Here is a 6000-nt window from a genome sequence, read left to right on the forward strand (position 1 = left end):
GGCTGGAGGCCCTGGCTTGCTCCTGCAGGCTGTTCTCAAATGGCACGGGTGGTAGCTGAGTTTGCGGATACATTTCTAGTGGCCCCCATAGCTGGAATAGGGTATTTAGTGTTCCAATTGCATAATCCTCATCATCGTGCAGATAAGACCTTTGGGTAGGCATGTACTTGCTCAGAAGTTAAACTTCCCTATTAGTAAACCAATACTTTTATCAGTAGTAATTGACACCTTGATCAGCAAACAATACCAGCTCTCCATTCAGCATTGCTCCCTTAGTCATTTAGGTAGCCATCTTCTTGTGGTGCTGGCTGGTTCCTTTCATGACAAGGCAACCTTGCAGAGGTCAGAGGTATTCCCTTTCCTTCCAGGTCTGACAAGCCCTGAGTTCGGATTAGTTGCCTACTGTATCATTACAGCAATATGTCCCTGGTCCTGTGGCACCTTCTTAAAAGGCACATGCTTTTTTGGCAGTCAGAAAAAAGCAACTAATGGCCCTTGAGGGGAGGAATTTCTGCTAGCTTTCTATGTCGGCAGGATTGTAGAAGAGTTGTCTGCTTCTGGAGTGAGAGCTATTTTTTTTTAAACTAAATTAAAAATTTTTTTCACACAGCTACAATACACTGCTGTTGAAATAAAAGGCAAAAAAAAGAGGTTCAGGTCTTCCCCCTCCTCCCAATCTGTTGTTAATTGTGAAGCATTAGATGATTAGCAACCCCAGGAAGGCTGTGGGGTTTCTCAGTTCCCTCTATTTCTAAGGTGTTTAAGCCTCTGACTACTATAAACATTTTTTTTCTCTTAAATAGCCACTCTTTTTCCAATATTAGCTAAGCTTGAAGCCTTTGAAAGAGACCTTTGAAGCTCCCTGTGTCCAAAGTGGAAATGCAGTCTTTTGTTGCTGCTGAATCATTCACACAGAATAGGAAAATCATAATTCAAGGTGTAATCTAAAGCTCTATGCTAAGTGTAGTCTTTACATTGATTGAAAAGGCCTTGAATATGCTTAAAAATAAAGCTTCTTAATGGATTAGGATGTGTGAAAATTTCCAATAATTTGGAATTGACTCACAAAGCAATATAATGTCATTAGAATTTTTTATTTTTTAAGATGGTAGAATTAAGACAGACTGCATAATTGATTTGCATTTTCAACTCTGAGAATGCTAGGCATTTTTCCATGGAATTAATATTGGCATTTATTTATACATTTCTTACATTTTTAAAGGCTGCCAAGATAAAAAGTATTAGAGGATTGTCTTCTGTTGACTTTCACTATGAGGAAGCCATCCCTGCCACCAGATTAACAGGCCAGTTTGCAAGATCATCTGAAAGCAAGAGCAAATGAGCACTTTCAGTAAGTCTTCCTGTTGTTTTAATCATTCATTATTCTACCAGTAGGACAAGTTTTCTTCATTTTTGAAATGGGCTGTGATGCCCAGGCTAAACACGCAGGGAAGTTATGTCTCTCTACTAGCTTTTCTATCCTCTTCCACCCTCATGCTGTAGCATCATAACTGGAATGGTGCTGTGGGGGTTTCTGCAGGCAGTGGCTTCCCCTAAAACCTTTTAAAATCCTTTTGTGGTTCTTTACTGGGCTTTGGAAGAAATGCTACAAAAAAAAATCTCCTTTACTTCTGCCAGCTTTTTCTTTCCCTTGAATTTGCCCATGTTCTACCCTTCCCTAAGGAAGCATTAGCTAAGGAGACACATCTCCACATACCCTGAAGAAATCCCCATGTGATTTAAGCTGGAGGTCCCTCACAGAATGGCCCAAATTGCTGTGCTGTAGATTGATTTATCTGGCATAAATTACACTTGAGGATGGGTTTTATTGCCAAGGTTCTGATATTCTCTTTGGCTACTGAAGAGAGGTATAAAATGCTTTTGCTGTTCTGCTCTTACTAAAGAGTAATCTTCACTACAAAAGCAATGAAACTGGGGAAAATTGTATGGGGGGGGAAGGTTTCATATCCATGGTCCTTACTTTCTTGGCTGCCTCTATCTAAAGATAAATCTGCCTGCCATGTTAGCAGTTAAAGAAAAAAATCAGTCATTTGCTAGTGAAGCAGACTGGAAGCATCTCCATCTATCCCAAGACCTTATTCCTCTTCTGCATCTAAGAGAAAAGTACCTCCTTGCAATCTGTCTGTGAAGCATAGGCAAGCAGCTATTGAGGCAATTTGCTGAACAGTCTTAAGCAAACTGGCAGTTTTCAGAGAACATCTGACGCAATTACATTCTATATCAGAAGCACGGGGAAAATGCATCCAATATTCAAATGTTTGTTTATTTCTTTCTTCAGCCCTCACCCAGCCTTCTCTTCTGCACCTAGCCAAAGTAGGATGTTTTCACCAAAAATGCTGATAGTTACATCCATTCGCTGTTAGTACAGTAGGATGAAAGGAGTCATATAAATGGTATCTTCCACTTCTGTTGCACTTTATTTCCTCGAAGGGGAGAGGCAGACCAGACCCTACCTTGCCAGTCATGCCAAAGGGTAAAATTTCACTGCTGACCTAGTATACCTCTGGGGAACACTCTCAAGCCTTTCCAGACAAGGTTTCTCTTAGCCTGTAAGCATGTCCATAGCTCTGGATTGATCAGCTGTTTCGATAAGTTTCATAAGAATCCACTCTCCTCCATTTTTAATAATTTCACTGATGAAACAATTAGGATCCAATATCGGTTTGTGCTTTCATCAGTCTTTGACTTTTAATTAAAACGAAGACAAATTGAAATGAGAGTTTACTCTCTGAAGGCATATTGGAAATGTAAACTGCACAAGAAACTCAACTTACCTGCTTAATCAACCAATGCTAATACTAGGTAGTTATGCAGTATGAGATTTTCTTCAAGAAGCCCAGCTCAACTGAGTGAAGCCCACATGCAATTTTAAAGAAGGCAGAGGGAGGGTATCTATCTGTAAACCAAAAGCTAGTATCTCACTACCAAACACTTCGGTGTACTGTCTTTCTACTTTTGTAGATTTGACAGGGAAAAGGCTAGCAACATACTTAAAAACACTACGAAGAAACCCCAGCACCTTATGTTTTAAAGACAAGGTAAGCATTTCTGTAGATACGTACATATGAAAGAGAAGCAATAGCTGTGGCTCACTTTCAGCGTGTAAGTGGGTGAAGGCTCTAGGGATCACTATTCTGTAGATAATAAGTGACCTGTATTGTCTACTTCACCTGAGCTTTAAAATATGTTCCTCAGAATATTCTGCTTTTGTGTTTTCACAATTTTCATGTACAAGTAGTATTTTTTTTATTCCTCCCAGGTAGAGATTTGAGTGGTGTAGTCAAAGGTCCACATTTTTGCATACTTGTCCTATTTCCTCAGTTCTTACCACCAGTCTCCCCTTTGTGGATGCAAGCAATCCCAAAATAAACCTGCATATCCAACTTTTGAGCGTCTTTCTGTGAAAAGCACAGCTGCTGCTGCTCTTCCTTCCTCATCTTATTTTTGTGTTCAAAATATAGGGCAGGTATGTTTAATTGTTCGAACTCCAGCAATTCTGAACTTTTCTGGTCCATAGTCATTCTTGTGAGAACTTCATCTTGCCAACAAACAAGAGCTGCTCTTATCTCCACTGCTCAAAAGTTGTCTTCTCTGTATCCTCTTGGGCAGTACTTCTGTCCTGCATCTCTCTGCTTGAGATCGCATGGGGAACAGGAGACTGTCTTGTATGATAGGTACCCAGCAGCAAAGCTCTTTGCCTCTTGAACAGAGTTTTTGTCTTCAGTGAAGCTTAGAAGGCTGTTCATGGCACCTGCAGAGGACCATTGAATATAGCCTATGTAAACCTGTTGCCAGGCAGAAACTGGCCCCAGTTCAGATCCTTAATATTGCTCATGATAGCTGTACATTCTAATTCACTTATCATGGGGAGGGCCTGTCTTCTCTGCTAACTTACAGACCCAAAGCAGATCCTAGTCAGGAAATCCTTTTCTGGACTTACTTGCTCTTTGGCACAGCACAGCAATCTCAGTAATGTGGGGGTGAAAACAGAAGTGGCATATGAATTTTGAGCCATTCCGTCAAGCTACCCTGTGACAATGAGTCTGACAGAGTCTCAGCTCAACTTAAATTAACTTATTGAAGAGGTTTTTGGATTTTGCCACCTATAATTGTTCTGTTTTTGCTTGAAGACTGAAGTATTTAATTTTTATCCTGTTTTTTTTCCCTAAAACATTCTCCAATAAAGGATGATTATGATAAAATCAATATTTTTTCCACTATTCAGAGCAGTTTTGTAAGATTATTCAATTATGACTAACACTTTTTAGAAAAGTGTTGGAGCTTCAGCTTTATGGGGAGCTATGCTTAAGCAAGATCAAACCTTGAAAGATACCTATGCAAAACGATGGGCTATACTTGTGAGTCAGGTCCTACTTTCAGCTCCCCCATGATGATGTTCATGTGGAAGTCTGGGAAGAATCAGTAGCTTGAAGGTCTATCATCCTCCTGTCTGCTGACTTTTTCGTCCAGGATATTAACACTACACCAGGACATTAAGCCCTCAGCTCTCTTTCAGCTCCCAGGTTTGCATGCAAGTAAGTAAATCAGATGAAAACTATATGATAGGAAAACTGATTTATGTATTCCAATGTTGAAGCACACCTGTGACTCCCATTTATATGCTTCAACTAAAGGCTACTGAAGTCTCCTGTTAATTTCAGTGGTATCTGGATCAAGCCCTCAGTTGATATCTTGACCATCTGTGGGGTAGGTCCTGATACAGCATATTTTTAAGGATATGCTTAGTTCCATCCCCATTTAATAAAGCAATTAAGTGTGTGACTAACTTGAGTATGAGGTTGAAGCCTGTGCTGACAGTCAAGCATGAACTTTGCTGAACTCAGACTTAAATAGTAATTTACATTACAGGCTATCCCCGTTCAGCATCTGAAAAACAGGGCTTCTGCAGACACGCAGCCCCAGTAGATATCACACGTACACAGGTCCTTCATTTTACAGTAAATTCAGTTAGCCTGCCTGAGGGCATTCAACTAATGAAAAATAGTTATTTTGAAGTAAAAAGTGATAGAAACCATTGAAAAAACAGAAACAGTGACATTAGTGCCTCAGCTCACCATAATTGCTTCTTTCTCAAAGTCCAGGCAGTTCGTGTTTTGTTCTGCTGTCCAGAGGTCCTCAAAAATTTACTTCACTCCAGTAAGTACTATGCAAATTAGTATTTCCACTAATAAAATATGCACAGACATCTGAAATGCAAAACATGTACACAAATTGCCATGTGTTGGCTGAGGCATAGGAGCTCTATGTATGACCTGAGCACATGCGAAGTAATTCAAATCAGCTTAGCCCTCTGGATCGTCGGCTCAGCTAGTGCTGTGAGGGGCTGCCTTATTTGAATAAACTCACACTTGCCAGAGACTAGAGATACTGATAAATGAGATTGTGAATCTCTCTGCGGTGGCCTAAGAAGTTACCTCCCCCAGTTACTGACTAGTCCTGCCTTGGAGGTTGCCCCTTTCCCCAGCAAAGCTAGCAGACCAGAATGTGTGCCCCACCTCAGCTGCTTTATTGCCACAGTCCACTCCTTACTTGAAACTGCAGGTGAAGCAAAATTTAAGCTAAACCAATAGACCTCACACTGAAGCTGCTGAGGCACTGACCATATTCTCTTCTTTTGACTTCACTGTGAGCATGACAACCACAAATATGGGGATAGTAACTCCTTTAATTATTGCAGAAGGGCACAATAAGCTCATCTATTAATACCCTAACAATCAACATTAACTTGATCTCAGCTGGTGCATGAGATCCTGTTACCCTCATGACCATTTATTCCTGTGCCTGTGGCCTTTGTACTCTGTAGCACACTAAGGCATCGATCTTTTAAGCACAGCTTGTGAAGAACAGTATTGCAGGAATTGTCTTTTTAATGGCAACAAGACTGCTGCTGGAAGAACGGTGACACATCAGCTCATGTTTACAGGATTTTGGCCAAAATGTCTTCAGAAGGCTACTAAA

The sequence above is a fragment of the Aptenodytes patagonicus genome, chromosome 3, assembly GCF_965638725.1.
Source record: "Aptenodytes patagonicus chromosome 3, bAptPat1.pri.cur, whole genome shotgun sequence".
Taxonomy (NCBI): Eukaryota; Metazoa; Chordata; class Aves; order Sphenisciformes; family Spheniscidae; genus Aptenodytes; species Aptenodytes patagonicus.